Source organism: Anoplophora glabripennis, unplaced genomic scaffold (genome assembly GCF_000390285.2).
Source record: "Anoplophora glabripennis isolate ALB-LARVAE unplaced genomic scaffold, Agla_2.0 scaffold133, whole genome shotgun sequence".
Lineage (NCBI taxonomy): Eukaryota > Metazoa > Arthropoda > Insecta > Coleoptera > Cerambycidae > Anoplophora > Anoplophora glabripennis.
This window is the reverse complement of record NW_019416244.1, coordinates 94,700-107,088: the sequence shown is the minus strand read 5'-3', so window position 1 is coordinate 107,088 and position 12,389 is coordinate 94,700. Positions and strand designations below refer to the sequence as shown.

The 12,389-nt window shown below is 31.2% G+C and overlaps 1 pseudogene; it reads left to right on the top strand.

The window, feature by feature from the left end:
- The first annotated feature begins 9,926 nt into the window (after window positions 1–9,926).
- Window positions 9,927–11,428, top strand: LOC108904436 (annotated as a pseudogene).
- Window positions 11,429–12,389: the final 961 nt, after the last annotated feature.

The window sequence follows — 12,389 nt, the reverse complement described above, 5'->3', positions numbered from 1 at the left end:
AGTGTGGCTCACTTATCTAAAATTGGTACGCATGAATAAAGATGAATTAGCTTTATTGATTCCCCTGTTATCGCCCCATTCGGAGCCATAAAAATTAAAGACCGTTTCGGAAATAGCTGTTCGACTTTTTATTGATAGTTAAATGTATTGCGTATTTAAATAAAACACTCACTTTAAACCTTATAACTACCAATAAATTTCAACGGCAACGGCACCAACATCAAGACAAATTTAGGTCCGTAAAAGCTATCTCATTTAAAAAACAGACAATCAACAAAATGCATGTATTGATAAGTAACAATGATCCATCACGTTGTTAATTTAGACAGAGAGGGGGATGGGTGGCTCGTCGCATTGAGAAAACAGTTCATTTATTAAAAACCAGCATTTGTGTGAAGGTAATGTGGGAGGACATCGGCATACAGAAAAAATGTGGTCTGTACCTTTGCTTTAGCTCAAACACCTCCAAAATTTTGAGTAATTGGCAAAAAATAGTGGAAAATCGCCGAAACTAACGTTAGTCAGAGCAAATTCGAAAAAATTTGTTCTGAACTTGGTCAAGTGGGTTTCTTATATATTTTGATAGTGCTGAAAATAAATCTGAAGTCTTTTAAGTTGAATCCCCCAGATTTTCCAAAAATCGCAAAATAATAATGAAAAATCACCAAAAATAGCGAAAAATCAACAAAAACTATGTTAGTAAGAGCAAAAAAAATTTGAAAATTTTTTTTCTGACCCTGATTAAGGGTTTTTCTTATAATATTTCGATATGTTTTTGAGTCTGAAGTCTATTATCTGTATCCCCTTAAGAAATTTTGCAAAAATACTCAAAAAATAGCTGAAAATGGGTTTTGAGATTAGGTTTTTAGATTTGAGGCATCAGAAATACAAAATATCAGCTCCAGAATAGAGTTTTCAAGGCACATTCTTTGGCTTGGAAAATATCCTCCGTTTGCCTTTCTAACTCAGATCTCTTGGATTTGAGGTTAGGTATTTAAGAATAGAGGTTAGAGGTTTCAAAAATAAAAGATATAAGTTTCAGAAAATAGTTTTCAAGGACTTTTATTCTTTGGTGTGGAACATACACATTCTATGAATTTCAAGTTTTTAGAATTTCAAGTTGGGTTTTGAGAGTTTGGGGTTAGGTTTGAAGAATTTGAGGTTAGGTTATTATGGTATACATTTACGGCTTTAGATTTAGGAAATAGGAGCTCAAAAATATAATTTTTAAGTAATTATCCCCATAGATTTAGAAAAGAGTCAGTGTATTAGTTTGAGGTTAGGTTTGATGAATTTGAGGTTATGTTTTTTGTTCGGGTTTAAGGTTGAAAAGTATTGCGAAGCTACATAATTATTTTTGTTGTTTAATGAACTTCAGATACGAAATTTTTGATTTTTTTTATTTTTACATACCGAATTATTACCTTTCGTGTTGAGGCTGATGGGTTCACACTTGATTTAAAAAATTCCTATACAGGGTGTTCCAAAAGTGACGCCCGTCCTTCTGGGATTTGATTAAGAAGACAAAAACAAATTGGAAATCACGAGTGGAAAATTTTTTATTTTTTATTCAAAAAATTGTTAAAAAAACTAAAAAGTGGAAATCCATTTTTTTACCTCAAAACTGAGGTCTGTGGTTATGGGGACCAAGACAAGTAGGCAAGTATAGTTTCCGATTGTCGGTTGTACCTGGGTGTAAAGAAAAAGGATAGAGAAATTTTTTTTATAATAAAACAGTTTTATAAAATGGAGAAGAAAAAACTTATAAACTAAAACTATAATGTGCTTAAATAATAGAAATAATAGAAATTGTTTATGCAAAAGGTGTTGAAATAAGTTGTCTTCTACTTCAAGGCGAAGATTATCACGATTCAATATTGAAGCATGAACTCATTGTAGCATAATATCTTGGTCTATTAACGCGACACGGGCTACTACATTTTCTGGATTTACAACAGGTTCGCTGTAAATCTTTTCTTTTAAAGAACCCCACAATAAAAATTTAGGGGATTCAGATCTGGTGATCTAGGAGGCCATGATCAGCTCTTCCAATCCATCTGTCTGGGAAGTTTTTATTCAAATAATTTCATAGTCGTAAACCATAATGTGATGGAGCTTCATCATGTTGAAACCAATAATTTAGTCTAACTGCTACCGTAACATCATCTAGTAATGGCAATGGTAAGCTTTCATTTAAAAATATATAGCTGCAGCAAATACAACTCTGAACTACATAATTATTTAATAACCCAGCCCAAATGTTTATTTTTATTTTTTTGAATAATTTTTTTGAGTAACTCAACAAAGAAAAACAATCGGAAAATTTTCCACACTTGATTTTCGATTTGTTTTTGTCCCCTTAACGAAAATCCAGAAGGACGGGCGTCACTTTTGGGACACTCTGTATAGATATATCAAATTATCGCACAAGGATCATAAAATTAACCATATCTGAAGAAGAATAAAAAAAGAAATTATCACTATAAGCTTAAAATAGCCGAGTGCGCAGAATTTTTTTCCATATGTCCCACTGTGCGCCGTAGACAATTCTCAGGGGGCTCATTTTACTTGTGAAGAGTTGTACTATAACGTACAATAATAAGAAGTGAATTTTTAAAGTGTAAATTGTTAAAAAGTGACTGAAAATTAAGTTGTTTGAACATTAGTTTTTAAGTGGTACCTAATTTTTTTTCAAATCGAACATAAACAGGGATCATTTAATTATTGCAAATTTTTCAGCAGCCACAGGTTGTTCCACAATGCTCTGGAACTATTTTTTTTTGAAAAATTATTGTGGCACAGATATCAGATCTCAAATTTACAGGTAATCTAATGTAAGATTTAAACAAACTGATATTTAAGTCTAATATTGTTAGACTCTATTTAGTAACATTTTCTTCAAATTTTTTTTAATTTGTGTGAATTATCTTTAATACAGATTAAAAAAAATATATGCCATTCCCATAACTATTGCAATACCTTCAATTTTTCGTAAAATTTATTTATTAGATCCGTTTTGCTCCTACCTGAAGTTGATTGACGCGGAACTTGTGCTAGTGTCTTGCGGATATTTGAAATATCCATTAATTAATTTTGATATAATCGTACGAACTCTTTTCTGAGTGTGTACCGTGGCTGCAGGCAGTTAAATTAAGGTATCCAGAACACGTAGGGCAGAGAGATAAGCGAATGCGCCAACAAGACAGGCCGTCGAACGCCACGGCGCGGGGGCGGGTGGGCCCACTGTCGTCGCCGACAATTAGGACACTTTAACACTAAAGGTGCATTCGAACGAACGAACCGGCATTCCTACGGTTTTCAGTTTTAATTCGAAAGTATGGTAACGCATATTTCTGACGTTGTTGGAAACGGTCTTACATACGGGTTCAAAAACAAAACAATAACTTTAACTCAATGTACTGGGTGGTACATAATTATCTTTTTATCGCGTTTGCTATTAAAATAGTTGAATACGCTGGCATAGGGACGTCTGTAAGTCCTTGACCGACAAACAGTTGAACATCGATTTAAATAAATAAATATATAAATTTTAGGCATTTCATTAGATTTTATTATAAAAGTTAACAAACGCAAAATGAATTATACAAAAACAGTGTAAAATAAATGAGTATGTAGATTTAAACCGTGAATAAGTAGGTACCACTATAATAAATTCATAAGAGAAAGATAAGTAATAGTGAAAAAAAAACAGATGGATGTAGGCTATAATGATAATTTATTTAAACAGTAGGTACAAATGCTAAAGAAATAGTTCATTATTACTTAGAGTAAAATAATAAAAAAGCTAGCTCATTTTTGTAAAAGTGAAATTAATTTAAAAAAAAATTGGAGCAAGTTTCCAACAAATTATAAAACAATATCTCAGATACAATGCAAATTGTCCAGGGTATAAGTTTCCCAGAACACTAATCTGAAATATTTTTCTTTGAAATCAAATAAATAGTCGATTTGTAATTCGTTTTTTAAACTGCACTTAAATTGGGCAGCTCCAGGACTTGTTTGTATGTGCGTGTTATCAGTGTTGCCTTTTACTAACTTTTTAAACCAACTGTATAAAAATAGCTGAGGAGCAGAGAGGGAAACTGCTATGGAAAATAATTTTGTAAAAACAGATTGCGTTTGTGTGACTTTGTGACGTTTCATTTTAAATTCGCCATATCTTTTTGAGGTCAATGCAGATGAAACGCCGAACATCAAACAAATTTTGAATGTTAAAACAAATACTTTCTGGATAATTGAATATTGGCTATTACTGGTGCATATAGGTCAGACAATAACTGCAAGTAAAACTAATTCATGTTTTAAAATAGTTATTTTTACTGTTTTATAAAACGTACATAAAAAAGAATAATAAGTACATTTATATAAATATTACAGATTTGAAATATGATTAAAAAATCTGAAGTATTAAAATGTTATTCTTTTATAATTTTTTTAAGCATTGTGTTTAGTTTGCGAATGTCAACGACAAAATGATTTTAGATACTGACCCAGTTTAGGTAAGTTATATAATATTAATCCACCTGATGCGATATGACAACAGGGCACTAGGCGGACAGAAAACAAACTGCCAATCGAGATGAGAATGGTCGAATATATCACTACTTCAATTTATTATATTTATTTGTATGACGAAGTGTTGTGTTTTGTTAAATTTAATTAATTAATTTAATTTTATAGTAAAACTTAAAGTGGCATGTAATGAAGTGTCCTGTGTAGCGAGTGTATTTTAAAAAATAAAGTTATAGCACTATTTATTTCATTGTTAAGTGGCGGTACGCCGTCCTCGTTGTTAAAGGACCTCGCAATGGAAATTGGTTTTACTGTGAAATTTCCTGAAAAATTTATATGTTGTCCCTTTTTTATTACTGATTATAACTGAAAAGTTTTCTTGACCACGAAGCTTCAAATGCCTATCTGGAGGCGATAGGGCCCACAAAGTGATCGAAAAGTGAAAAATAACTCTCAAATATAATTTTTTTGACATATAATGTAGCAAATATAATTTTTTGAGTTGTTTAGCAATGATTATCATATATTTGACAGAAATTTGTGAAATACTCTCTCAAATAAAGAATAACGACAATTACGGCTGACATCAAAGTAACTCGATGTGCATCACGAGGAGGTTGCAAAGTTGGATTTTGCACATCATTTTGCCCTGAAAAGAACAGTTTGTTTGTGTGCATGTTTCAATAAATACACGAAATACCATATAATATTTTTTACACGAATTTTTCCACAAAAAAAAAATTGGAAAAGTTCATGTGTACAAATTATATTTAATAGTTTAGACTATCATAAACAAAAATCTTAAATGATTATTCCTGATATGTTATTAAATTATCTACATCATATTGGCATGAGCGACACACAGGGTGATTCACAACTTATTCAAAAAAATTTGGGAATAGATGCGGCATGAGAAATATAATCAATATGGTAAAAAAATGTTTGTAAAATCCTTAAAGTTTCAGGGAAAAAAATATTGAAGTTATAGTACTTTCAACCATTACATAGCTGGACAGCTGTAGTCTCTAGCGTCATTCGCAATACGCGTGGAGAGTCACGTGGCCTCAGCGACTCCGAATATTGAAATCCGATTTTACAATCGTCGTTGCGAGTGTTTACAAAAGTTTTTTGGTAGTTTGTGTCAAAAATGTCTTGCGTGTATAGCAACTCGGAGTTGATGGATATTGTTTTAATTTATGGTGAATTAAGACAACATTTGCATTATGGTGAAGCGTTTGTGTTATGGTGAAGCAAGGTAAGGTGTTACTTCGTAGAAACTGAGTAAGACGGACCCAAAAATTGTTTACAAGTCGGTTGGCAAAATTTTGAACAGATGTTGTAACATCAGGTATGTCAAATTTTGTTATTTAAAACACATCAGTTTTATTAATTAATAATAACAATAGTGGCAAATGCAGTTGAATTTGCTGATAGGTGCTATAAAATTCTATTTATTTATTTCCTTACGAAAGTTTTTGTCCGTCTTAATCACACTTTGCCAACATGCCGGTCGCATTGTGCAAGGTCAGGTTTTACAGTGAACCAGTTTCCAGTGCCGTGCAGAAGTGTATTTTTAAACATTTTTGAACTGCTCTTTTTGATTTTTTCTTTACAAAATTGTATTTGTAAAGGTCCCTTGTACATCCAAATTTTTTTTAGATAAGTTCTGAATCACCCTGTATTTATAAATTATTTAGAAAATTGATTTGAGGGAGTCAGGAAAAATAGTACAACTAGTGAGAACTTTTATTAATTAATATAGGCATCCCACAAGGAACAGTAAAGGGTATTATGATTTCATATGTAGATTGCATAGTGATTATAGGCACAGGAAATTCTTGAAAAAAATGTGTAGAAAGATGCCGAAAATTACTCAATTTCTGTTTTGAAGTTTTACAATATAATTTAGTTTTTGTTACATTATAATGACACAAATTACTGTAGCTTATTTATCTAAAATTGTGATTTCAAAGTCCATAAATATTCAAAAGTTCTAAATAGTCCTTATTCTCGTTTCTTACGGCTTACGATCAATTCAAATGGCTTTCAATTTACAGCAGACGTTTTTGAGGCATATAAAATACTTTTTCATTTTCAAATTTCATTATATTTCATCGTACACTAATTTCGGAACATCCTGTATATGGGTACTGTATTATATTGTAATATATTAGCTGTATAATCGATCTCTTTTCCTATTATCCATACCGAAATTGGACGGTATTATTGTCCTAATAGAAAACATATATTTTAGTACTTAACTTTTAGCCGACTGTTATTTCTAATGGAGTGCAGCTCGTTCTCGGCAATAAAAGAGGGATTAAGTAGCACTTACGCGGCATTGCCTCCCCCTAGACTTTGCATTGTGTTCTCCCACGTTTTACGTATATGATTAACAACCGAACGTCGCACGGACTGCAGCTGATGCGACAAATATGGGAAATTTAACAGCAATTTGCCTCGGACGAAGCGGCGGCACCAATTTTTCCGTAACTTTCAAATTTCTGTTTTCTAAAATCCATTATCAAAAAGGAGATTTACGAAAAATCTAAGAAAAATAAAAAGATAATTATTTAGAAAAATGTTATACCAATATAATTTGTATCTTTTGATGAAGTATTTTAAATAACATTCATTCAGCGTATGAAAAATGCAAGATAATGTAGCAAAATACCAATTATTTATAGAAAAATACGAAATTTACGGAAACATAATGATTACTGGTTGAATATTTTTCATTCTAACCGTCAAATATAATACCTATGAACTGTTAAATTCAGGGAGGATAGTATCTATAAGGGAAAAAATACCTAGAAACTTTCATCATAATGTGAAACTGATTGTGATATATGTAGATTAAGAAAAAATATAAATAAAAATAAAAAAATGCTAGCCTAACTTAAGCCCCAGTAGAATTGAACAGAAAAATTAAGATTTTTTTTTCAAAATGGCATAACCTAAAATCTACTGATGGAACTAAGATTTAGCAATACATTTTTATTTGCACCCTTCACTTACAAGTGGTTGAAACAAGCGACCCTTCCTGATGTTTTAGTTAGATTTTTTTTCTAGATGGCTATGGATAAAAATTAAAATTACGGTTTTGTGGCCCTATAAATTTAGAAACTTTTCTTTCTCTTAAAAATTTTTCCAAAAAATTAATACTTTCTGAGTAAAAAAATTATTTTTTTATCAATTATCACCCTTTCAAACTGGAGATCACAATAAATAAAAACACACATCAGGCGTGTGTCATTTTAATGATTAATAATTTAAACTAAAACTCAAAAAGTACATATACACCATATTGTGTTCAAAATGTCTTCCGTCGGATCTTTCACAACATCGCAAACTTCTAATGAAATTACAATTAACATTACGTAGCGTTTCCACTAAATTTCGGATTTCTTTGCCAATATTAAATATTCAATTCCTCTACAGAGTTAATTTCTGTAGAGTAGACCACATTCTTCATATGGTCCCACAGATAAAAGTCTAAGGGATTGAGGACCAATCCATCGCTATGGATGGAAATGTCCGAATGTCTGGAATTCGGCAATTGCGAAATGTTTGCCTGTACAATATCCCCTACATTCTTCATGTATTAAATGCATATCTGCATATTCCTGATTGCTAAAAACGTTCTGCATCTTATTAACAACGGTAATTATTATTAGATTAGGCACAATTCATTTAACATGACCGGTGAAGCAGTTGAAAACTATGGAACTGTCAATAAAACAATTAAACATTAAAATGACACACGCCTCCTATGTGTTTTTATTTATTGTGATTTCCAGTTTGAATTGAAGAAATATTTTTTTTACTCAGAAAGTATTATTTTTTTGGAAAAATTGAAAGAGCAAGAAAAGATTCTAAATTCATAGGGCCATAAAACCGTAATTTTAATTTTAATCCATAACCATCTAGAAAAAAGTTCTGGCTAAATCATCAGGAAGGGTTGTTTATTTCAACCACTTCGAAGTGAAGGATGCAAATAAAAAATTATTGTTAAAACGTAGCTCCATCAGTAGAACAAACGTACCAAATTTCACAAGTTTAGGTTCAGCCGTTTTTGAAAAAAATTAAAACCGAATTTTTGGTACACTCCACAAACGCCTCACATATCTCCGCAGGGAGGGCTCAAATCGAAAAAAAATATATAGAAAAGACCCCCCTAAAATAGGCCATACCCCCTTTCGATATTTAAGGGAATTACGGAACACCCTATATATCGATTCAAAATTATAAATATTTAGCGAAAAAAGTTCATCCAACCTAATTTAATCCCTCTTTAAGACATCAGTTGAATAGATAAAGATAAACTAAGTATATAGTAATATGGCGAAATATACTCCATATTTTGAAATATTGATAAATAAAGAAAGTTAATTACTTTCAGTGATATATTTTCTTTGTGACAAACAATACAGACTAACACATCACTGAATTGTTAGTCGAATATGGTAGTAAAGTAGTAGAATAGTTTGAAAATATTGACAAAATGCTAAAAATATAAAATCTTTTCCCCAGATTTGGGTTCTATGCATTCTTTCCTCCAAAATCTAAAGTTCTAAACGTTTCAAAATAATGTTCTTATATTGGGTGCATATATCACGATATCGCCGGTCATACGAACACACTGGATCCAATCGGCCTTAGATTTCATTGACATAGTAGCTTTCACATTGGATACAATATTCTGTTTCAACTGAAACCTCATCAGATTGATGATCAAGCTTCAGAACTAGAAGATATTGTGTCTCTTCTTTTGTTACTAGTCTTTTTAGGGTACTCTACACACTTTTTCTTATCAGTTGGTGTTTTTGCCCTTTCTCTGAATTTTCCTTTCCTTCTTGTGTATCTTAATTTCATTCTTTTCTACAACAAGTTTATTTGCAATAATTTATAAGTTCAAGAACGCTGTTTCCTTTTTTACACCATTATAGAAAATGACAAGAATATGATTAAAAAATGTTGATAGAGTTTCTTTGTTCTTTGTATTATTGAAGTGCCACTACTTATCATATTGATTAGGTTAATGTGTTTCTGATAGTATCATTTTATTATATTTTAGTAAACTTATTTTGAGTGTAATATTGTTACATTCACTATACTCTATTTTTAAACTAAGAGGAGCGTTTTGAATATTGCGCGCCAAAATGGTGGTTTCTTATTGGTTAATTTCGAGACCACTTTACACTGCTAATAAATTTTACATTTTGACATTTGTTGTCATTTTGCCTCTTAGTTATTATCAGTTCGTTGTCATTGTGTTTTTACCTGCTTTTCTTTCTATTTATTATCCCAGTTACGTATAAATCAGTTCTTATCAGAACTAAACAACTTATTATATTGTTTATCATCCATTTTTTTCCAATTTTCCATTGGATATGGATGATGCTGTGCCGACCACGAGTAAGGCAGGCGCGGGAATTACATCGCCGTCGCCCTCAAGGAAACGAAAACAACTCAGTTTGGGGCATTTGTCTCTGGCAGAAAAGCAAGCAATATTGAATTTTTACAAGAAAAGCCTAGATGATGAACCTACTCTTAAAACTGTCCAACTTGTATCCAAAATAGCGATGACATTAGGTAAATTTATGTTAACATTATTCTGTTGAACTATATTACACATTATACTTTTTTAGGTGTTGCAAAATCAACAGTATATCGAGCCATAAAACAGTATAAATCTACTGGAAGGGTGTCTACTTCCAAACACTGTGGTGGAAGACCTGGGATTGTTACATGTTTGGATGAAGCAATGAAGAATTCCATAAGGCGTATAGTACACAGCTTTTTCTTTAAAAATGAGATCCCACTTTGGACAAAATATTAACCGAAATAAAAAGTCGTCAGGATTTGCCACAAATGTCCCGTTCATCATTATACAAATTTATGAAACAAATTAATTTCAAGTAAGGTTGAAGACATATCTCGGAGCAAGTATAATTGCAATAAAAACATTTTATTTTTTTGCAGATACTTAAAACGATGTCGTAAAAGTGTGTTGATAGAACGTGATGATCTAGTGAGATGGAGACTTGACTACTTGATATCAATTAAAAAGTTTAGAACTGAAGGTAGACCTATTTATTATTTAGATGAAACATGGTTAAATGAAGGTCATACAAAAGAAAGGGTATGGGTTGATACTAATATTAAAAGAAAACGGGATTAAAAAATCCGTCCGGTAAAGCAAAGCGTCTTATTATCTTACACGCTGGCTCAGAGGAAGGATTCGTTGAAGACTCGTTATTGGTTTTCGAAGGCAAAAAGAGTGGGGATTATCACGAGGAAATGAATGCAAATGTATTTGAAGTGGTTTTCTGAATTTTTGAAAAAAATACCAGATAATTCTGTTATTGTAATGGACAATGGAATACCATAGTCGAAAAGTAGAAGCTATTCCGACAACATCAACAAGAAAAATTGATATGAAGGCATGGCTGCAATAAAAAAAATATCGAATTTGAAGAAGGTATGGTGAGATTGCAATTATTATATTTAATTCGCCAAAATAAAGATAAATATAATTTGTATATAACTGACGAAATGGCAAAAAAAAAAAGAAAAAGTTGTGTTACGATTACCGCCATATCATTGTGAATTAAACCCTATAGAATTGATTTGGGCACAAGTGAAGAATGAAGTGGCAAGTAAAAATAAAACATATAAATTGAAGGACGTAAGGGAACTACTAATAGAGGCTCTTAATAATGTTACAAATATGAACTGGAAAAAATGTGTAGAACATGTGATTAAGGAGGAAGAACAAATGGGAACACTTGACGGAATTATGGACGTTCTCATTGAACCTTTAATTATATCAATTAATAATAGCGAGAGCGATATGGATACTGACTCGTCGAATAATTCAGAAAATTGTTAGACATGATTTGTCCCTAATTTTTACCAATAATATTATAAATTATAAAAACTTATTTTGTTATTTTGAACACCTGCAGATGATATATTACGAACGTAGTTCAGTTATCAGTTATTTGGCAATTATCCGGTAACTTAATAAACGTAGTTCGTAGAAATGCAAACATTCAAAGTAACAAAAACACCATTATATAATTACTCCAATGCTAGATGTAAAAATGTGAATCAATAAAATTGTTTTTAAAAAGTGAAAACTGGAATCATTTATATATGTTTGGTTCGTAGTATATTATTAAGTACATTCATATTCAGTTTTTCAATGTTATGTAGGAAGTACCTCCTATTTTAAAAAAATATATATACAAGTTAAATAAACCTAGACTTAGATATTTATTCATTGCACATTATTTTGAATAGGTACTTAATAACCTCATTTAAAAGTAATGAAAGCTTATTGTACTCAAAATGAGGTTAAACACTTGCAGTGAGTATATACTTGATAGTCTGATGCCACAGAAGTTTTATCCAGTTTTATCCAGTTTTATCTTCTGTGCTGATGCTATCTGGGGTAGTTTTTAGTAACTTTTGCAGTGTAAATTTGTCTTTGGCATTCACTCCTCTTAGTTTAAAAATAGAGTATAGAAGGAAAAATTCTGTTTTATTTGATTATAAACTAGATAATATTACGCCGATTACATAAAAGACGTTAAAGAACATTTGATTAAATTTTATCTTTTGCAAAACATATTGACATAATTGTGTCATCTGCATTCGAGAATATGGGTTTAATTATAAGGAATTCCAAAGACTTCGTCAACATTTCTATACTAGGATTGCTATTCATTACTCTTCACTCAGGGTTTTCGGCAGGATTTATTACTAGACCGTTTTAACATTCGTGTCCTTTTTAAAAGATCTGTTTCTCAAATATTTTTTTATATAAGGTTCTCCATAATATTTTGATT